Here is a 24,000-nt window from a genome sequence, read left to right as displayed (position 1 = left end):
GTGATAGTACAGGTCCTAGTAGTAGTAGTAGATAGAATCAGGCCTCGCTGTGTTTTGGGAAAACTTGTTTATTTGGACCCGGCAGAGTTAAGAGTGCATATCTCTCTCTCTCTCTCTCTCTCTCTCTCTCACTCCGTCTGTGAAATAGAATAGCCTGGACTGTCTCAGTAACACTGGCCCCAGCTTTGTACCAATTAAAAGCACCATTATAGCCGCGGTCAGAGAGCCCCAGCCATTGTATTCCACGGAGGGCACCGAGAGGCGAGGAAGACGAGGCTCGGGGTAGTATGTGACTCAGGCACCCCGCAGCAGAAAACAACGGAGAGTCATGTCTCTCGTATCTGTGTGTTTGTGTGCGCATGTGTGTGTGTGTGTGTGTGTGTGCGTGGCGTGCACGCCGTGCACGCCGTGCGCACGTGGTTTATATCTCTGCGGTTACATACCAGCACACAAAGGTCAGAAAACATTTAATACGAGAGCAAAAAAAAAAAAAAAAAAGGAATGCCAGGAATGAATGCTGGGACAGTGAACTAATGCGTTCTCTTAATAGTAGCGCAGTTTTCTTGCGCAACTGTCTCTCTAAGATAGGAACAGAGAGAGAGAATAAAGATGAGCACCATCTGGTTATTGTGCACAAACACAAACCATGTGTTGTGTGTGCATTCGTCTCCCCCCCCCCCCCCCCCCCCTCTTATTGTCTGTTGCCAGGTAAAGTAATAAAGAGCATACTGCGCGGACAGTTTGAGTGGAGACTTATGACGATATGCCATTAGGATATATATATACGCGCTGCATTGTCTGGCGTCCAGCCGTCAGGGGAGGAGAGAAGACAAGGAGTGGACTGTGTGGACCAGTATTGACACATCCTCCTCCCAGAGATGCATTCCTTCACTGGTAAACACATGATCCCCCCCTTTCCACCCCCCCCCCCCCCCCCCCCCCACCCTACCGCCCACAAAAAGCCTGATTCATATATTATGCTCGGGCGTATGGCCTTGTCGCTGGCTGGGAAATAATAGGCAGTCTAACACAATTTCACAGCGCAATGCGACATGTTGTGTGAGATTTGTACGTTGCCTATTTCCGGGGTGCCATCATATGATGGAGAGCGTGATTCAGGCACAATGGTTGTCTATATACTTCCATCCCTTTTCCCCCCTCCCTCCAAACCCCTGTTTATCCATCCATCCATCCATCCATCCATCCATCCATCCATCCGTCCGCCACAAATAGAGAGAAAATGGGTGGTTGTGGTGCTTTGTAGTAAAAAAGAAAAAAAAGTTTATAAAGTGAGCTGGTTGTTGGGTGTAGTCTTACGCTTTTTGTGGCGGTGGGTTTTTTTTTTTGTTTTGTGTTTTTCTTGTACTGCAAAAGGTGGAATTGGACAACAGGTTAATAAAGTGGTGTCTCTCCCTCTCTCTCTCTCTCTCTCTCTCTGGTCCAATCAGCTGGACGGTGAGTCACAGACCCAATCATTCAGTCCACTCAGTCCGCTTTTAGCCCTTCTTATACGAGCAGAGAAAAAGAGACATTACGACGACAACAACAGGACAGAAACAAAACGGTCCAGGCCGATAGAAAGCCGACGACGTGTCTTGAACTTTCCACCCCCAGACCGAGTGGTCCTGTCTCGTGTTTCCCAGTCAGAGATAAGGAACGCAACGCAACGCAGAGAGGAGACATTCTGTGCTCATTGCATCATCACACAGTAAATGGAAGAAGTATACTCGCATGTCTGCATGTGTATGTTTGTGTATATTGGTATGAGAGCATACCTAAAGTACCAACATTATTAGTACTCGTGCATATTTGCAGAATGTCCCATCCATGGCACGTTTTCAAAAAGCAACGTTGCGTTGTGAACTTGGAGATAAGCTATTGTCAGTATATATAGCATTATTAATAGGACTGGTTGTTAATGTATGTTAATATGTAATAATAATCAAAATCTACAAAGTATAGAGTTTGTATATTTCTTCGTAGAACATCGTTTGAAAAGTGATGTTTGTGGAGGTCTTTCTATTGAGCCATTTAGATCGTGTCAAAGGTCATGTCTCACCTAGACACAGGGTCTGACACAAAGGTTGACCTGACGGTCAAGATGACATTTATCCCCTGAGCAAGCAGGCTGGCTCTATTAGCTCAATGGTCAAATATCTCTGCACTTGTGTGCAGGAAACCAGGTTCAAAATAGGAAAGTTACATAGTGCAACATCTGTGTAATCCAAATCTACAAAGCAACAATATTTGCCCCCCCCGAGATGTAGTGGTTATAAGTAGAAAGAAAAATAAGTATTTGCAAAAGAAATACTGCAGTAAAAAAAAAAAAAAGTCACCACAAAAGTCCTGGGGACTTGTTTCCATTGTGGTCTTAATATGTATTCAATTAATCAACATAGCATGCGGAATTAACACGACAACATGTCAACAAATGCAAACACTATTCGTAATAAAAGAGATGACGCTGACTTAGTTACTTAGTTTCCACAACTGATTGCAACATGTGCGTCGGTGAAGTTCACGGCCACATGAGGAGATAACCCATTCTGACCTGAGATCAGATTCTACAAATGTCTTCTACATCCTGACAGTTTACCATTCTGACCTGAGATCAGATTCTAAAAATGTCTTCTACACGCTGACAGTTTTCATTCTGACCTGAGATCAGATTCTATAAATGTCTTCTACATCCTGACAGTTTACCATTCTGACCTGAGATCAGATTCTATAAATGTCTTCTACATCCTGACAGTTTACCATTCTGACCTGAGATCAGATTCTATAAATGTCTTCTACATCCTGACAGTTTTCATTCTGACCTGAGATCAGATTCTAAAAATGTCTTCTACACGCTGACAGTTTTCATTCTGACCTGAGATCAGATTCTAAAAATGTCTTCTACATCCTGACAGTTTTCTGAAAAAGCTATGTTTCTATGTCAGTCGTTCTTTCAAAAAATAGCAGACCTACAAGCTCGTAGCTTCTATGAGCTTGTAGATCTGCTATTTTTCAATAGCTAAAGCATAACATAATGCTATAACACCAAAAGGGGTTCCCGCCCAGAATGGGATAAGAGCAGCTTGTAGCAGGAAGCGGGGGAAGGACCAGTCTGTCCACCATGTGCATCGTTCGGGACGTCCCATAGCCGTGCGTCCATTTCTGGAACGCACTACAAAGGGACAGGAAACGCATATTTTTAATTACCACAGTATAATCTTTGCTGTCGAGGGGGGCAGAAACCTCTTATGTCCATATTCTAACCTTTTGTGTTTTTCCGTGAACCTACTTGATCTCACTACAGCGTCACACACAAAGCATCACGAGTATAGCAGATCCACTAGCTCGAGACGGGGTACATACAGTACTTGGTTTAGACTAGTCATTGGTTAGTCATGGGTTAAGGTTAGGTTTAGGTGTGCTGCCCCGTGGGAGGTTAGGGTGAGGGTTTGAGATAGGTTGTAGTTGTAGGACTAATGACTGACTGACTAAACTAAGCACTGTCTAAACTAAGTACGCACTTTGAGCTTTGACCATCCGCTATACTTTTGCTACTTTTGAATTTGAATCCTGAGTGTAAAAGTAACAGTTTTGGACATATGAGGTTTCCACTGGCCGACAGAGACGGTTATAATTAAAAAAAGATTTGCTTCCTGTTCCCCTTGGTATCTGTTGTTATCTTTCAGAATGAATAATAATAATGAACTGACTTTATAAAGCACTTGTCAACACTATAAAACAATAAAATGCTTTACGTAACCCGGGGAGAAAAAAAAGAAAAGAAAACTAAACAAAGAAAGCCATAAATATAAGCACGTTAAATCAAATAAGATGCTTGTCGTATAGGAGAAATGACTGCCGTTCAGAGACACATGTGTTTTAGTTCAAACCGTTTTTCTAATTGATGAAGACAAATCCAAATGCTCTGCTTGTTTCATATTTAGCGGTGTTGGTTGATTTGATGTGGGGAACAAATCGTGATTTGGATGCTTTTGGTGTCTTGTCTTCATCTGGAGAGACGCTGTGCAGCAGGCCAGTGTGGGAGGAGAGGAGTCCCTGTATCAAATTAGGTCAACTTATCAACAAGACATGCTGTCAGGAATAAGCCTCCTCGTGGAGGCAGACCCCTACCGAGAGTCTGAGACACAGGCGCTGCTTCCAGAGCAGATACTAGATAACCTTTTTTCTTCTTCTTTTTTGAGCGCCACAATTTTTTTATTTTTCCAGTTTTTCATGTGTCTATGAGGTGACAGTACGGTACTTCATTAGACACCCTGGAGTTGTTTTTATGTGTATTAACTTTGTATTTAGAGTTTCTTCCTGGAGGCTGAACCCTTGACAGTCAAACGGGCCAATGAAATAAACAGTAATATAGTGACATCACACTATCAGCCCCTCCCCTAAGCCCTCCCCCTTTATCATACAACTACAGCTGTGGGTGTGGCTTCAGTTCAGGTACATCACCACCCATCACCACCCACCAGGCAAACCAGGCATACTTAATGAACTGGTGGGCGTGTCCACATAAAAGCATGATTTTAACAAATACTGTACACTTTTTGGAAAAAAGTTCTTCCCCCTTATATTGTAATAATACCTGATGATCATGTTTTAGGGTGGAAAAAAAATCGTGGCCTGGAGGACGGAGGAAACTAAAGGATAAAATATATGAAAACATTCTGAATTGAAAAGCCACGGCCCCCCTCACGTATTAGGACAGTATCAGTCACCAGAAAAAGACGGTTGTATTCGATGAATCTAACATGGTTAAAATGGAGGTTGAAGTTACAATTGATTTGTATAGGAAGGAGATTCAAGATTCAATAATTTATTTGCCATGTCAACAAGTTGATAGGAATTTGTCTTGGTTCATACTCAACATATACAGACAACCATAGATACACAAACAAGAAGGACAGTACAATACAAAGACCAGCAGCTTATGAAATTACATTCAGTTTTTTTTTAAAGTGCTATATGCATATACTGTACTATGAGTTCAGATGTCTAATGGCTACGGGGTAAGTGCTATCCCTGAAGCGACATGTAGAGCTCTGGATACTTCTATATCTCCTGCCTGATGGGAGGAGATTGAAGAGGTGATGTGCAGGATGGGAGTTGTCTGCAATGATTTTATTTGCCTTCCTAATTATTCTGGTGGAATAGAGTGAGGAAAGTGTAGGGAGGCTGCATCCTATGTTTTTTGATGCACGACATACTACTCTTTCCAGCTTTGATTTGTCTTGAGAGGTTGTGTGACCAAACCAGACAAGCATGGAGAAGGTGAGAACACTTTCAATAGTGGCCCTATAGAAGTGAGTCATGGCTGCTTGGCTGACTTTGAACTTCTTAAGCTGCCGCAGGAAATAGAGACGCTGGTGTGATTTGCTTATTATGAGACTGGTGTTAAGATCCCATGATAAGGATTCATGGATGGTGGTCCCGAGGAACCGGAAGGAGGAAACTCTTTCTACCTCTTCCCCATTGATGAAGAGGGGGGGGGGGAGGGGACACGATTTATTTTTCCTGAAATCTATGAACATCTCTTTGGTTTTAGAGATGTTTAGGATTAAGTTGTAACTCTCACACCATCTCACCAGCTCCTCTACTGCTCTGCGGTAGTCGGTTTCCACCTCGTTGGTAATAAGACCTACTAAGGATGTGTCATCAGCAAACTTATACATCATAACTGTACTAAAGTGAGATTGACAGAAATGAGTGTATAAAGAGTACAGAAGTGGAGAAAGGACGCACCCCTGGGGGGCCCCAGTGTTTAGGAGCCTCGACAGCGAGACGAGATCACCTAAGGAGGGGGGGGGGGGGGCAGCTAAAATTCATATCAAGTATCTAACTACTGAATCGAGCAATTTAAAAACTGTCTGGGGTGTAGACATAAGACTGAGTAGACGATGAAATGACCAAAAGCTTTTTTGAAAGTGGAATATCCATTTAACACTTCCGGGCCTGCCAGGATTGATCTATTACCTTTGGAGCATAACGCCAAAGTATTTGCAGCTTTGACCGACGAAAATCCGGCAGAAAAAATAGTCACATGGTTTGTTGTTGAAGAGAAAAACATGCTGCCATTACGAACACAGCCTGCACAGCATGTTGTAGTCCAAACAAACCGCCCGTTCACTTGCATTCAACTCATTTTCCCAGAAGCCCTATAGTGATTTCCGGTTTGGTCATCATAACGAGACGGCCTCGTCACCAGGTCCGCGATAAATCCGCTCTTTCTTTTTCATTATTAAAAAACGGCGGATTAAACACATTAAACAAATAGCGGGTTTAGCGTATCACGCAGCACCGACACATGGATGAAATAGCGTGGAATACGGGTTACGCAGCAGAACTCCTGGTGAAGGCAGACCCCTACGGAGCCCAGAGAGCCTTTGAGCAGTCACTCATTGTCATGCATTCTTCCTCAGAGTCCTTGTGCTTCTGATCACTGTGAGACTCACACATGCACACGCATGCACACGTACACACACTTATAATGCAATGCAATTTAATTGTTGCCCAGTGCCCACACATTATTCTCCCATTGACACCCCGACTTACATAACTTACATATGCGCACGCACGCACGCACACACTCACACACACACACACACACACACACACACACACACACACACACACACACACACACACACACACACACGTTTGTATTCCAGAATCAGGCATATCTCTATATCTAATCCCTAAACCGAACTGAACTTCTAACTCCAATCTGAACCTTCTTTCAATTAAACATAAATATGTTTCTCTTCTTGTAGGACCAGCAAAACTTATTTTTCAAATTCTACTGTACTTGTGGGGACGATTGCTCCTCACAAGTATAGTAATACAAACACACACACACACACGCACACATCCTCTCATAAACACATAAACACACGCTGAGACCATCTGAGACTTAAATATATCATCGGAATGAAGATGGCAAATCATTCGTCGATATTATTCACCCCCGATGTCGCGCGTCAAAAATGTGTTTTTATTTTGGCGTCCCGTCCCCCCCCGTCCCCCCTCCCTCGCTGACGACGTCTTTTCCTCTGTGTCTTAACCCGTGGCCCATGGCGTTGCTGTTCAAAGTGATGTCATTGGCGGGGCGTGCTTGCCGTTGAACTGATCTGTGTAACGTGTGCCAGGGCAGAAGAATCAAGATGTCAGTGTGTGGATGTGATCTATTCTGCATGTGTATCTCATCTGTGCAGGCGTCGGAGCTGTGTTGTTGTGCTGCAGTGCTTTATGAGCGTGCAGTTCACAACCTTCAGCGCCTTGTTTCAAAATGTCGAGTTTTGCAATTTGTTGTATTGTTGTAAGTAAAAACCTATATTCAGTAAATGCGAGTAAACACAAGAGCGTTTACAATCTACAATCTACGAATGCTATAGTCTAGAACTCCACCTCCCATAATCCCAGTAAGGAAGCTGACCTTTCCGTTCATGAAAATATATTTTAAAATATATATTTTTTTATTTCCATTTCTGCTAAGCAGCAAACACTGGATCAGTGGAGACTGTGAGGCAAAGACGACCGGATTATCGTGGGCCCAGCTGAAGAAAACTGCTCAAAACGGAGTCCGATGGCGGGGTGTGATTGCGGCCCTATGCTCCACCTAGGAGCCTACAGGAATAAGTCAAGTAAGTCAAGTAAGCAGCAAACTATAACATGACGTCACTGAGCCACTGTGATAAAACTACAACATGACGTCACTGAGCCACTATGATAAAACTACAACATGACGTCACTGAGCCGCTGTGATAAAACTACAACATGACGTCACTGAGCCACTGTGATAAAACTATAACATGACGTCACTGAGCGACTCCCCGCTCACCCCAACACATCTCTCTGTTTTTTACTAAAACTACAACATGATGTCACTGAGCCACTGTGATGAGAGACTCCCCGCTCACCCCAACACATCTCTCTGTTTTTTACTAAAACTACAACATGATGTCACTGAGCCACTGTGATGAGAGACTCCCCGCTCACCCCAGCATGTCTCTCTGTTTTTACTAACCACGCGGTGGTTAGGTTTTCACCTAAAAACTGGAGAATGCGTCCCGCTAACCACTAATAAAATAAATAATAACAATGCAATGGTAAGTAGAAGTTAAAGACAAATAGCATGTACGTCAACACACTTTGAAAGTGCGACAGTATGTGCACGGGTCCAACTTGTAATCAAGTATTCATATGGGTATAAGTATTTACGTATAATATTAATCATCAGGACCTTCATCTTCCATACGATCTGAACACACATGTGATCATGAGAACAATGAACACCCGCATGGCACAGAGAACGAGAGAGAGAGAGACATAGAGAGAGAGAGAGAGAGACACCTCCCGTAGGACAAAAAACTGAGCCGTCGTCCATCCATTCTTAACATTGACTCCTGCCTGTCTCCTCACATGAATAAGAGGCACGGCTAAATGCGCTGCATAATTTGTACTTTTAATGGCAGAGCCTTCCATTCCGGTGACATGACTTAATCAATAACCAGCAGGCCCTGTCGCGGGGCGGCGGGGGCTCCGCCAGCCAGCCAGCCAGCCCTCAGACGACTCCGGGGCTGCGTGGCGTTTTATTAATTTTGAACAGGCGCACTAACTAGGCGTCTGCAAAGCGAGAGGCATTTCACACGGGATAATAGGCACCCTGGATTGATAGGTTCATTTCTTACACGCGCTCAAACCCTCATCCCTCTATCTCACTTCTCTCTCTCTCTCTCTCTCTCTATACCCCCCCTTATCTTTCTCTCTATCGCTCTTTCTTTCCTTCTTTCTGTCAGACAGTGATTTAATAGCGACGTTTGGGCATGCGCCGTCTTTAGGGAGGAGGGAGGGGGATGAGTGAAGAGGAAGAGGGAATAAATAAAGTAGGGAAAACATAAACAAATGGTGACATTGAGGACATGGTGCTTGACTGGTTTCAGACGCAGTGTGTGTGTGTCCACACAGTCTCTTAGAGGAGACAGAGACATATGTTTTAGACGCAGTGTGTGTGTGTCCACAGTCTCTTAGAGGAGACAGAAACATATGTTTTAGACGCAGTGTGTGTGTGTCCACAGTCTCTTAGAGGAGACAGAAACATATGTTTTAGACGCAGTGTGTGTGTCCACAGTCTCTTAGAGGAGACAGAAACATATGTTTTAGACGCAGTGTGTGTGTCCACAGTCTCTTAGAGGAGACAGAAACATATGTTTTAGACGCAGTGTGTGTGTCCACAGTCTCTTAGAGGAGACAGAAACATATGTTTTAGACGCAGTGTGTGTGTCCACAGTCTCTTAGAGGAGACAGAAACATATGTTTTAGACGCAGTGTGTGTGTGTCCACAGTCTCTTAGAGGAGACAGAAACATATGTTTTAGACGCAGTGTGTGTGTCCACAGTCTCTTAGAGGAGACAGAAACATATGTTTTAGACGCAGTGTGTGTGTCCACAGTCTCTTAGAGGAGACAGAAACATATGTTTTAGACGCAGTGTGTGTGTCCACACAGTCTCTTAGAGGAGACAGAAACATATGTTTTAGACGCAGTGTGTGTGTCCACACAGTCTCTTAGAGGAGACAGAGACATGTGTTTTAGACGCAGTGTGTGTGTGTGTGTGTCTACAGTCTCTTAGAGGAGACAGAAACATATGACTGGTTTCAGACGCAGTGTGTGTCCACAGTCTCTGGTTTCAGACGCAGTGAGTGTGTCCACAGATTCTGGTTTCAGACGCAGTGTGTGTGTCCACAGTCTCTGGTTTCAGACGCAGTGTGTGTGTCCACAGTCTCTGGTTTCAGACGCAGTGTGTGTGTCCACAGTCTCTGGTTTCAGACGCAGTGAGTGTGTCCACAGTCTCTGGTTTCAGACGCAGTGTGTGTGTCCACAGTCTCTGGTTTCAGACGCAGTGTGTGTGTCCACAGTCTCTGGTTTCAGACGCAGTGTGTGTGTGTCCACAGTCTCTGGTTTCAGACGCAGTGTGTGTGTCCACAGTCTCTGGTTTCAGACGCAGTGTGTGTGTCCACAGTCTCTGGTTTCAGACGCAGTGTGTGTGTCCACAGTCTCTGGTTTCAGACGCAGTGTGTGAGTCCACAGTCTCTGGTTTCAGACGCAGTGTGTGTGTCCACAGTCTCTGGTTTCAGACGCAGTGTGTGAGTCCACAGTCTCTGGTTTCAGACGCAGTGAGTGTGTCCACAGTCTCTGGTTTCAGACGCAGTGTGTGTGTCCACAGTCTCTTGGATGAGACAGAAACATATGTACACTAATGAGGGTGAGCGCACATAAGTTCAGATGACGCACGCGCAGATGGTCAAGTTGTAAAAAGACACGTACTGTACCGCACATACGCTTTGATGCCCGACAGCGTGTCCCGGGTTCGATTCCCGGTTCTGCCGTGGACCATCGCTGCATGTCACTCCCCGCCTCTCCAGCTCTCGCCATGTCTCTCTCCAGCTCTACTGTCCTATACAGGCAGAAAAGCCCTGAAATATTCAGACCTGCAGTATGGTCTGTGGCATTTAGAGGGCGCTGCTTTTCCTTTGTTCTCAAATGAGGGTAAAAAGGATACAAAGATACACAGCGTGTTTGTATCTTTGTAGCTGAAGGTGAAGCCAGATAATCTTATTTGTAGCATTGTGTATTTTGCAACGGCTACAAACGCCTACATTGACAATGAATGGTAGACGGTATCTTAGCGTCTGCCCGTGTGGACAATGGACTGTTAGCCGTTAGCTCCGCTAGCTGAATAATAAGCCAGTTTTAAGGTAAACGTGGAAATGTCCAGGGTAAAGTACTCATCGACCTGAGCATATGATGCTATAACGTTATAATCATTATATTGCGAGTACACATTACTTCTGCGTTTCCCGGAAGTATAGCTTAGAGCCAATCACAGACCCCGGCGTCATATACGGCATTAGCCAATCTCAGGCCCGGCACTTAACTTTGCAGGCCAACAAAAAAGAAGAAGAAACTGTAATGTTTTCGATAAAATATGTCCATTTATCAACATGACGTGGTTAATAATTGTCTCTTTGGAATGTACATTACAGTACATAATGATTAAGGTATAACAATAACGTGACTCACGTCAATAAGTAATTTACAGACGTTGTCCACGTTTTCCTGGCATTACAGTGACTCAGTGTGGAAGTAACCTATTTAATCAGACCAGTGTGTGTCCAGTGGAAACCTCGTATGAATCTGATCTCAGGTCAGAATGGGTTAAATTAGCCAATTTAGCCTAACGGCTGGAGGACTCGGGATAACTCTGACATATATAGCCTGAAATTCCAGGATTACTAATATGGCTTCAGATCATCAAAGGAAAAAAGAAAAACGGGTTTTTAAGCTCTGCTGAACAGTTAATCATCCTCCGATGACTCTCTCGGGGGTCACATGACGCGTCACATATACTGTATGCTGTGTTTTTAGTTGTTCAAATGTCTTTATTACGATTTACCCCTGACCGGCGGCAGAGTCTCCTATATACGAATTATTGGCTTATAGGAATGTGAGAAGAACAAAACAATCTCCATGAATCAAGGCTTCACGGCACGTGTAATTGCTAGAAAATAAGCAATTTTTTTTGCTTGAACTATACTAGTTGACTGGGGTGACCTCCTGTTTTTTCCTCTACTCTACTTGACAAAAATAGATGATCTATATACAAGCGCTGGAATAGGTACGTACGCTAGTGCTGAAGTGCTTTAATTGGACATTTGGTACATCTTTCCTGATAAAGAGAGCAGTATCTCAAAAGAATTAGACACAGCAGCTTAACCCATTCTGACCGGGAACCCATTTTGGTGTTGGCATCATGTCGTGCTTTAGCTATTGAAAAATAGCAGATCTACAAGCTCATAGCGCGCCACCGAGTGGCGCGCTATGAGCTTGTAGGTCTGCTATTTTTGAAAAATCGAAGAGCGACTGACATTTTTAGAATCTGATCTCAGGTCAGAATGGGTTGATCAGACCAGTGTGTGTCCAGTGGAAAGATCGTACGAATCTGATCTCAGGTCAGAATGGGTTAAAATGTCTCTGTGACAGGCGCGTATCGTCGTATGGGCGAAGCACACGATAACCAAGCAAAAACCAAAAAAAAATGATTCTGCGCACAGCCTGACGTTTCACAGCGAGAGGGAGAGAGAGACAACGGTTCGGTCACCGAGACCTTCTTCAGACATGCCTGTTCACTCTGGAGGAAGGAGGCTGGAGGGAGGTCTAGGCGACCCCAAACGTCACGTCTTGTAATAATACGGTTTTTCTTCTCTTGTTGTAAATGATGTCCAAGTCAGGCAGTGTGTTGCAGATGGTTGAACATAAAACAAAATGGATCTGATATCAGCAGGTTAGGTTATTCCACTCATAAAACATAACAATAAAGGCTTGCTGTGCTTTGACTCTCTGAAGAGACTGGACTGGAGGGGGGAGTGAGTCAGAGGGAGATCACTGCTGTGTTGCAGCTACTGTGAGAAAACTCTGAGAGAGAGAGAGAGAGAGAGAGAGAGATAGAGAGAGAGAGAGAGAGACATTGATCTCCATATTCAAACTTTTGTTTTTCTTGTAAATTAACACCCTATTTGATCACACGAAAGCATCAACAGTAGCCGATCTGCGAGTTTGAAACGTGATACACATGATCTTTATAGTCATGCCATCAAGACGGATCTTTGTGATTCTTTTTAAATGTTTTTTTTTTGTGGCTTTCGCCTTTATTTTTTATTTTTTATGGAGGGACAGACAGTAGGCTGACAGGAAATGGGGAGAGAGATGAGGGGGGGGGGGGGGGGGAAGACACGCAGTAAAGGCCGTCGGGATCGGGAGTCGAACCCACGGCCACACTGCCAGACTGGATTACCAGCCAAGGTGCCTGGGCCGTGGCTCAGCGGTCCAGGCCTGAAATCCATTTTTTTGACAGTGGCCCTTGCTATAGGCAACACCTTGGCTCAGAGCTTATCCCGGACATGTTTTGCTCCTGCGCGCAGACATTCACTTCCTTGTTTATCTATACGCAGATGTTCTGTCCTAATTTCTTGACTTAACCAATCATCTCGTTGGGAATAGGCCTATGAACGCTTCTGAAGAGAAATCAGACGAGGTAGCGCGAGGTAGTGATGGAGCATTATACCTCCCGGTTTTGGGGGGGGAAATGGAAGGTGGGGCTTTTCGGAGTAAAATCTGCCTCATCTGCTATAGGCACTTATTCTGGAAGAAATCCTGGCAAATGTAGTCCCTAAGTAACTAAGCTTTTGGGCTTTGGGATAGGCTACCTGAATTTCCCTTTGGGATTAATAAAGTACCTATCTATCTACAGAGACAGACAGACACACAGACACACACACACAGGCAGACAGACAGACACGCAGACAGACAGACACGCAGACAGACAAAGGCCGAAAAATACAATGAGGAGACTTAGATGCGAGAGTGCAGTGAGGGACAAGAGAGAGCGAGCGAGCAACAGACAAGACATGTACATTGACGGAGACTATATGGCCTGAGAGTGCTTCTTAGGACTCGGTATAGCGTCCCGCTGAAAAGAAGCCCATTTAATCACGTAACAAATTAAATGATATTATTTTGACACACGGCCAGATGGCAAGGCTCCTCTCGTCTTCAGTGCGAACGGAGAATGATTGAACGAGGGAGTGGAGAGGCAGAGAGAAGGGAGCCGTATAGCCATGGTGGAACGAGAGAGACGCAGAGAGAGAGAGAGAGGGGTGAGAGGTAAAAATTAATTTATCGGAGTACTTATGTTGTGAGATCTACATATCGGAGCTGGGGGTTGCTTGACTCAAAGTCAGTGCTGTGGTGTGTGAGCCTATGTATTTACTGTGTGTGTGTGTGTGTGTGTGTGTGTGTGTGTGTGTGTGTGTGGGCCTGTGCCTGTGTGCGTGTGTGTGTGTGTGTGTGTGTGTGTGTGTGTGTGTGTGTGTGTGTGTGTGTGTGTGTGTGAGAGATGTTGTTGCGTGCAGAGTAACAAGACAGGAGGCCGTGTAAGGCTTCAATCAGCAGGCCTCGCCTCCGCTCCGCTGCCTCACATGATGTCACTGTGAGGGAACACACACACACACACACACACACACACACACACACACACACACACACACACACACACACACACACGTGGGTTGAAAGATTATTCCTGGCCTTTGAGTTGTCAGGGAGGAGGTCCCGTGTAGATGGATGGTTGGTTGGAGGGTCGGATGGATAGACTGTTGGATAGATGGATGAGAGAGAGACAGACAGACAGAGAGATGGGTGGGAGGTGTCAATAATTCATGGCAAACACCCTCCCTGTGCCAGAGAGGAGGGCAACGGCGTCTTACTTCATGGATCTTCAGGCCAGTGCAGCGTTATATAGACTCACACAAACACACATGCACATACGCACACACACACACACACACACACACACATACACACACACACACACACACACACACGCACACCCAGCAAAACAAGCATAATATGTAAATCAGCTCTCAATGCGCACATACATATACACACAGACAGTGCACAAAACCCAGGTCTCACTAGAAGTCAACTGGCAGGTCATTAGTTTCATGACATGAAACCACAAGACTGGAAATGGAAAAGGAGAGAGAGAGAGAGAGAGAGAGGTATGCACCCCTGATACCTCCCCAAATCACCCACCCACCCACCCAGGGCCGCGCAGGCAGCGCAGGCAGCACAGGCCCATGTTTATGCATTCTAGAGTCTTTTTGTTGTTGTCGGCTGGGCTGTTTTTGTTGTTGTTTCCACAGCAGTGAAACCTTGGCGACGGAGCCTCTCAGATCTCACCGAACTAAGGGGAGGAAAGGGGAGAGAGAGAGATCTCTCTGAGCGGTGCCCTCTTTGTTCTATGATTTATTACTGATCAAAAGTCAGAACTGAATACGCGGTCTCCCCCCCCCCCCCCCTCCTGCTACGACTCCACGAGACGGACAAACGCTGTCATTTTTCTGTCAGCGGAGGTTCCATCTGTCTGTGACAGGTCTGTGTGTCTCGGCGCCTAAAAAAATTTGCCTTAAAGACGATCCAAGTCGCTGATGCCGGGGCCAAAAAGTGGCAACATGATACATACCTGAACATTTTTTTGTGCACTTTGCTTTTTGCTGAGCAGCGGCTCGGGAAGGGAACTGAGGAAGGAAAGGAGGAGGACGTTTAGGACAGAGAGAGAGAGAGAGAGAGAGAGAGAGAGAGAGAGAGAGAGAGGGAAGAGAGACTGGGAAGGAGATGGGGAGGGGGGGGGGTGGCATTGGAGCGATACGAGTCCAATTAATGTGCTAATTGGGGCTATTATAAACCAGATGCCAGGGAATAAAAGATACTACAGAAATCTATTTTGCTTGTTCCTCTCTCCTCTATAATACACTGTGAAATCCTGCGTGTTAAATAACCACTTTAGCCCCCTAACTGAACATGTTGTCTTACGACGAATAGCAAAACAATTGAATCTAATCTAAATCGTCGGGTGGAAACCTCAATTAAAGAAGTAGCAAAAGTAGCAGATCTTATACAAGCTTGTGGGTCTGCTACTTTTTGTTGTAGTATGATCAAGGAGTGTTGTAATTTACGAAAAACAGAACATGAGGATAAGACGTTTCTGCTCGACAGCAATGATGTACAACAACATTATTGGACATTTTTATCGCTCTGCATGAGTCTAGCCCTCTGTGTGTGTGTGTGTGTGTGTGTGTGTGTGTGTGTGTGTGTGTGTGCGCCTGTGTGTCCGTTTGGCATAATAACGCTTTCAACTTTTTGATATTACATTTTTTATGTCATCCTGAAACCCAAATTCGGAGTCATGTGTCATAAGTAAAACTGAGATGCACAATGGAATGGAATATAACATGCCATTCTATAATAACATGCCCATATACTGTAGAATAGGGTTGAAAGTGTCCTTTTAATCTTTTTAATTCAACTCCCAAGAGTGTACACATGGAACCAAATGGACCTGTGCGCTCTCTCTCTCTCTCTCTCTCTCTCTCTCTCTCTCTCTCTCTCTCTCTCTCTCTGTTCATCTGCTGCATACGTTCTCCCCTACCCTGCCTCTGAAGTACCTTTCTGCATGTGAGCTACCCTGTTTTTTTCCCCTCTTTTTCCTCTTGGCTAAAGAGCCAGCCGTGGCTAATGGCACGGTGCACTGCCAGCCAGACTGCCCCCTTGGCACTGCCTATCAGGAGAGGGGGGTAGATGGAAGGAGAGTGCATTAACGCATTTTGGCCTGACGTCGAAATTAAAAAAAAATGTCTTTTTAAAATGTATTTTTTTCTGAAAAACCTCATCAGTGGTTCTCAATATTTCATGTCAAGGACCCCTAGAATTATATGTATTTGGCCTTCGACTCCCATCTGAAAATATGTTGTTCCAGGGACCCTCCCAGAAGCAAAGATTTGAGTTAAAAAAAACGTTCATATCATAGGATAGGTAGGATGGTGGCTATGCAAAAAAAAAAAAAAAAGTCTACTGAAATAATATATATTCAAAGATTTGTGCCACATTTTCACGATTTTTCAAAAATGACAGACCTACAAGCTCTCAGCGCGCCACTCGGTGGCGCGCTATGAGCTTGTAGATCTGCTATTTTTCAATAGCTAAAGCATATAACGTAATGCTTAAAAACACCAAAAGGGGTTCCCGTTCAGAATGCATTAAGATGGCACGGGGCAGTAAAATGGTTAGCTGAGTGAAGAGGCTCTGTGGGGAGGCATGGAACATCTTTATGGCCTTTGGAACAGAGCTGTGAGTTTAACTTATTACGGCTGTTTAGTGGCGTGCGCTGCTTCTTCTTCTGTAAATTAATCAAACCCCAGGAACTGGGAGGTCGGGGATTGGATTCCTAGAAAGTGCTTCTAGAGTTGTTGTTTTATTATTATTATTTCTTTAATGATTTTTATATACGTGTGCAGGACAGCCTGATGCGAGGGCATTTTAATGCTTCACAAGGTGGAACACCACCTGTGTTCCAATGGATCCAGTGTGGTTATTATTATTATTTTTTTTAATATATTTTTTATCCCACGATTTTGTAACCCATTTTTCACCCCTGTGTCAATCATCTAATGTGATCCTGGGCTCTACACACCCTCCACCAACCTAGTCCCCATATGTGGGGGACAAGGGGAGAGCAACGGACTTGAACTCATGCTTCCTTCATGCCTGAGTGTCCAAGTTTATAGTTTAAGTTTATATTATTTAGCCACAAGCTCTTGTTAATACTTTTCATTAGTTAAATATTTATGACAAGCTGCAGAAAGACTTTACCACTTTCACTCAAACGTTTTCCAAACTGACAAGGTTTGTAAAATTGCCACTTTGGCGCAATGTTCTTGTATTACAAAAGTAGGGTGTAAATTGACGAATAAACGAAACAGTTGAAATGTGGAGATAAAAGGTTTTTGCCCGACAGCAGCAACATGCGAGTGCTTTTAAACGTTTCTACACGCGCGTACACCGTACGTGCATGCTCTGCTGTTCATATAGTTGTAGAGTGGAAATGGGGGGGTTGTCAGCTGGCAGAGTGGTCTTACAGCCCCCCAGTGGGACATGAGAGTGAGGGGTAGAGAGTGTTGGAGCGATAGAGAGACGGAAGAGTGGTAGAGAGAGAATGGGGGGAGACGGGGGTGGAGGGTGCTGGGTGGGTTGTGGGAGGGGGGGGGGGGGGGGCGCTGGGTAGGGGGTGAGGGGGGTAGGGGGTGAGAGCTGAATCAGCGGGAAGCTTCACTAATCGCCGCGGCTCATCTGTTAATGGAGTTAATGAAGAATGGGAGCAAACCAAATGCGCTGAGATGAGAGAAGTTCCACCAGACTGCATAGACTACTGCTCTCTCTCTCTCTCTCTCTCTCTCTCTCTCTCTCTGTCACTCTCTCCACCACACACAGATGCACACAATAATACACACTCCCCCCCCTTGTTTGTTTCACAACTATCGCTCTCTCTCACCCCCTATTTTCTTCACTTCCACCACCTATTGACACACTTTATTTTTGCGCGCTCCCCCCCCCCCACACACACACAGTCCCACACACACACACACACACACACACACACACACACACACACAGACACACACACACGCAGCCACACTTCGTCGCCCGTTCTCTTTCCATATGTTACTATCTTTCGCCTCATAAAGCGTTACCTTTTTTTTTTTTTTTTTCCTCCATTTCTTTTGAGCCGCGCTGCGTTTCGTTTTCCCCGGGGAGGAGATACGGGGTGGCACGGCACCGCCGTGTTGAACAGGAGGGCGGGGGGGGGGGGAAGAGATATTCAGCGACACCGTGTAGACCTCTCTCTCGACTCTCACCCAGCTGATAAGGCTGATGGGAGGTGACAGGTCCCCGGCGTGCGGCAGCGGAGGCAGCGACATGTTCCGGGGGTTCAGTCACACTTATTAGCAATCTATCACACACTTGTCACTGACACGTGTTGTAATTATCACGCCTATATCGGAAACACGACGTACGCGTCTCGACACTACGAGACGTATAATGCACATGTTGACAAAGAGAGCACTTTCTGAGGGCGCCGCGTTCGATCGTGCACAGCAGAGGTCTTCAACACGGGGTCCGGGGGCCCCTAGGGGGTCCTCAGAGATACTGCAGGGGGGGCTGCCACATCTTTGTGTGATAGGGACCACTTGAACCCTCGCATCCCTATTCTGGGGGGAACATTAGCCGAAAATAGCAAGCAAGAAATTGGCTCTGTGAGGCCTCTCAATGTGTTTAAACTTTTAGACAGATTTGTGGCATTTTTTGCTAAAACTGAAAAGTTTGGAAGTAAATCGTAGCCAATCGGAATAAAATCTGACAAATGTGACTGATCAATCTTGATCAAATGACTCCAGACATGTGTACTGATTTGCGTTGAAAACGCTACTGCTTAATTCAATTTAATATTTCACTTTCAAAAATGTTTTGGGTCATTTTATCGTCATCTCAGGCTTTTGTGAACACCCCAGATCAGTATTTAGATATTTGATATTCATTGTACAGTAGCTGCCACGCCCCCCCTTCCGATACAAATCCATTGTAACTTCAAACTCCATTTGAACCATGTTAGATGTATTAAAAACTGTCTGGGTGTCCATAATATATGCCCGAGTATAGATGATAAAATGACCCATATTTTACCCATTTAAAACAAAAGCATTGCATGTTGTATAGTATAAAATCAGGATTAATGTGGAGATATAACTGGTGGACTTTAATGTATCAAATACGGTAGTATGTGATACATTCATTATACAATAACAGTGTTGTGTCGGTCTTATCGTTCTGTTGACAACACTCTGCAGAACGGGCCAGTCGGATTCATGGCGCAATGTTGAGCCGTGAACTCCGTTCACCTCCCAGCTGCTCGGCTTCAGAGCTTCACAAACATTACGTCCTTGAAGTTTGCAGTGCAGTCAGTGCCAGTGGTGCAAAGTAACTATAACTTAAGTATATTTACTGTACTGGACTTACTGTAAGTACACTTTTGAGTTTTTTTTTTTTTTACTTTACTTGAGTATTTCCAATTTACAATACTTTTACTTCTACTCCACTATATCTTGGATCCAAATATATTAATATAACCAAACATTAGCTATTGGTTACTTTGTAGAGTAGTTACTTTGTCGATGTATTATTAACCACTTGAGATGCTATTTTCAAATGTTTTTTTATACATTTGATAACTTGAAATGCATTCTGCATATTGAGTTTAATTTAAGTACATTTTGATGCAATACTCTATCACTTTTGCTCAAGTACTGTACATTTTGAATTCCGGACTTTTACTTATTTCTATATTGCAGTATTGATACTTTTACTTAAGTAAAACATGGACATACTTTTGACACCACAGGCCAACAGCTACTGTAGCACCGAAGCAAAAAACAGATAATTTGCTATAGTATGATGGCTTTATATCTGTACTGTACAAGGACTGAATGGCAGTTACAGTATACATGTTTGGCACATATACAGCACTGTATGTGTGTACACATCATAACCCTATATTATGTGTATAGCGTACAGTATGAACACAGGGAGATGACACACATGCCTTCTGGCATTGTGTCGTTTGCATGCAGCCTTATGGTTTGCTTAACCCATCCCCAGAATAGAAGATTTGTGTTAAAAAATACGAAATTTTTATTCCACATCTTTCAAGATAAAAAAACATAGGCCTATATATTGGGTATATATACAGTATAGCCTATATTTATACATATATATAAGATCTACAAGCTCGCTGCAACCTTGTAGAACTGATGTTTTCGAATGTCCAATGCTTAAAAACTACAATGACACGGATGCTTTCGCTGATGGTTAACTAGTGAGTGGTGACAGGTTATTACCAGTTTGTTGCATGCACACATGCACGTGTACGCACGCACACACACACACACACACACACACACACACACACACACACACACACACACACACACACACACACACACACACACACACACACACACACCAGTGGGTAATCAGCTGTGTAAAGCGCTATATCTATCTTTCAATCTCCCCTCATTAGGGCCGACGCTGGCTTGATTAGGCCCTTAATCTCCCTGAGATTGAGACATTAAAGTGATGAATTCACACACACACACACACACACACACACACACACACACACACACACACCCAGGGTCAGCAGTGCTTATGGTGTTTGTTGTGGAACGGTCAACGGTGGAAGTTACGAAGTACATCAAACCTGAGAGGGCTTGTGAAACCCAGTGACATCATCGTTTATTTATTTTTGGCGCGAGAACAATGGGGCTTATACAGACAGTACATTATAGCATTACATGCTATAACTTTTCAGGAATAGAAAAAGGCAACCGTTTCTATTCGCTTAAGTTGGAGCATGACTTTCCCTTTCACCACATTTCAAAGACAAATATTGAACTTTTTGGTCTTGGGCCAGAATATATGCTTTGCCTTGTATAGCTGCAGTAATATCTATGTACTTTGACTCCAGTATGGGGTTGAGTACTTGGTGGTGCACTGCTGTGAACGGCCAGGGTCAGGCCAACCTCTCAATGTACTGTATAGTATGCATATAAATGTCATGTGGTTTCCTTTGGTCCATTGATTCTCAACCTTTTATCATTTCAAGGACCCCCCCCATATAGTTTCATATGCATATTCATTCCGCTGGCATATACTCTTGAACGAAGTTATGCTGTGAGAGAGCGGAGATACAGTACAGTAATACGTTCAGTTCAAGTTCACCCCAAAATATGAACGAATTAAACGCGTTCAGGCACAACACTGGCTCCTCCCGTTATGTCATGTGTCGTTGGGGCAAATATGGACTTTTTACCGTGATGAAGTGGGCGCTCCCCAAAGCCCGCTTCACACCAGAGTGATATTTTGTTGGTGTATTTATTTTGGTTTGTTGCTCCTCCCCCTTTCTGAGTCCACATTCTCCCGGGTGCTTCTGTGTTCATTCCCACTAACAACAACACTACATGTTTAGATGCAGTGGTGCTGTTGACACATTCTGAATCTGTCTTGAGAGGTTAATGCTATATATCTCTTTAGTGTTACACTTTATCGAAGCCCCCCCCCCCCCCCCCCCCCCCCCGCTCCTCATACCTGTTTCCTAGAGCAGGTCAGACCGCACAGATGTGTTTCCCACATAGTTCCTGCTTACATAAGAGTCATTAAGCTCTGAGGTCGTTGTGAGCGATGGACGCCACAGGAAGCCAGGGGCTGTGACTTCCTGCATGTGTGCACGCTCGTGTGCGTGCGCGCACCACAGACACACACACACACACACACACACACACAGCTGATCTATGAATTTTTACAGTAGATTTGGCTATAGGGAAAATCATTTTTAATTCCTGAAAAAAGTGATATGTTTTTTAGGAAGGAAGGAAATGTTTTGACATAATAATTGAAAAAAATAAAGGGACCCATAACAATGTGTCCGAGACCCACAAACGGGTCCCGAGCCGCTGTTTGGGAAGCAGTGCATTAACTCATTCACACCCCGGCGGCGGGGGAGACCATGCGAGACACCCAGCTGCTCGTCAGGAGCAGTTAGGGGTTAAGTGTCTTCCTCAAGGACTCGCAGACAGACAGGAGGAGCCATGCAGGGAGTCAGTGGTGGGGGAAGTACTCACTTTTTGTATAGGCCTGACGTCGAAATAAAAATTAAGAAGTCCTCTGAAAGAATATATATTCAAAGATTTGTGCCGCATTTTCACGATTTAAAAAAAATAGCAGACCTACAAGCTCGTATGAGCTTGTAGGTCTGCTATTTTTCAATAGCTAAATTATAACATAATGCTTAGTTAAAACACCAAAAGGGGTTATAAACGTATATCAATACCGCAATATAGATTACAAGTTAGAAGTCCGGAATAAAAAGTGTACTTGATCTGAAGTAACTGTTGTTTCAAATACACGCAGTGGAGATAAACGTATAATATTTGCCTCTGAGACGCAGGCCTATAGTGTAAGTACAAAAGTATTGGAGTTGGAAATGCTCAAGCAAAGTAGAAATACCTCCAAAGTACAGTATACTTAACGTAAAGGTATACTTTCCACCACTGACTATAAAATAATTATAACGCAGAGAGACGGTGTAGTGCCTCAAGAAAGCATAGGATCCCAGCCAGGTAAACCAGGAACCTTTAACCCATTCTGACCTGAGATCAGATTCATACCAGGTTTCCACTGGACACACACTGGTCTGATTAACCCTTTCTGACCTGAGATCAGATTCTAAAAATGTCAGTCGATTTTTCAAAAATAGCAGACCTACAAGCTCGTAGCGCGCCACTCGGTGGCGCGCTATGAGCTTGTAGATCTGCTATTTTTCAATAGCTAAAGCATAACATGATGCTATAACACCAAAATGGGTGCCAGGTCAGAATGGGTTAAGCATCGCTCTAAACAATATACTATGGAAAATAACGATAAACTCGATCGGTTTATCATTACCAACTATATCAGTTTCAAATGATATGCGTTGGCCCTTTTTTCTCTCTCCACGTCGTGCTCTCTTGGCTTGACTCGACAGATGAAACTATTGTATATTATTCATGTCAAATTTCGACATCCCGTCGTCGAGCAGATTTGTATAATGCCAATGGCAAATAGCTTTTTATGCAGAAACCGGAATCTTTTGGTGCAATCATAAGACCGCACCGCTGCGGAGGGGGGGGGGGGGGGGGGCTGCAGGTGTATCGACCAGAAGAAGAGCAAAGATGTCTTGAGTTCCAGGCCATTTCCTCCACAAGGACAATAACCCCCATCTTGTTTAACAACTCACCCGGCAGGGACTATTACACACACTTTAATTGGCTCCCACTTTAATTGCCCAGGTGGAGGGGGTCGTCCCCCGTCGCCCCCCTTCCTTCCACGCTTATGGTCTTCAAGTTGGCCCTGATGCCAAAATGAGTTTAGGATTGGGGGGGGGGGGGGTGTGTGTGTGTGTGTGTGTGTGTGTGTGTGTGTGTGTGTGTGTGTGTGTGTGTGTGTGCGTGTGCGTGTGTGGATGGGGTTGGTGGCCGAAAACAACTACAACATGGCTTAAATGATGACACAAATGAGCACAAATCACAGCACTGCGTTGCTTAGTTTTCCCACCAGATGGACGGATAGAAGGATGCATATATAGATAGATGGATAGATCTGCCTTTTATTGTTCTCCAGGGAAATTCAGTTCTCACGGCAGCGCCGCAGTAAAAGGCCCTGAACTCACTGGAAGTGTCATCGACACATCGAGTCACGCATATAGTCTGCCTGTTTTAATGTATTTAATGTGCTTAAATACGGTCAAACGACGAAAAGAAAGTATACGTAAGCCCTTGTTTCGGCATGGCCGTTTCTCTAAAGGCTCATACTGTACATAGTCTGGATCTTCGGTGGTGAGGTGACCACCGAACTACAACATGACGTCACTGAGCCGCGGTGAAGAGCAAAACCTCCGCTCTCCCCAGCCCTTCTCTCTGTTTTTATACTCTCCACTGCTCCACGTTATT

This window comes from Protomyctophum bolini, assembly GCF_963924005.1.
Source record: "Protomyctophum bolini genome assembly, chromosome: 5".
NCBI lineage: Eukaryota > Metazoa > Chordata > Actinopteri > Myctophiformes > Myctophidae > Protomyctophum > Protomyctophum bolini.
This window is presented reverse-complemented; position numbering follows the sequence as displayed.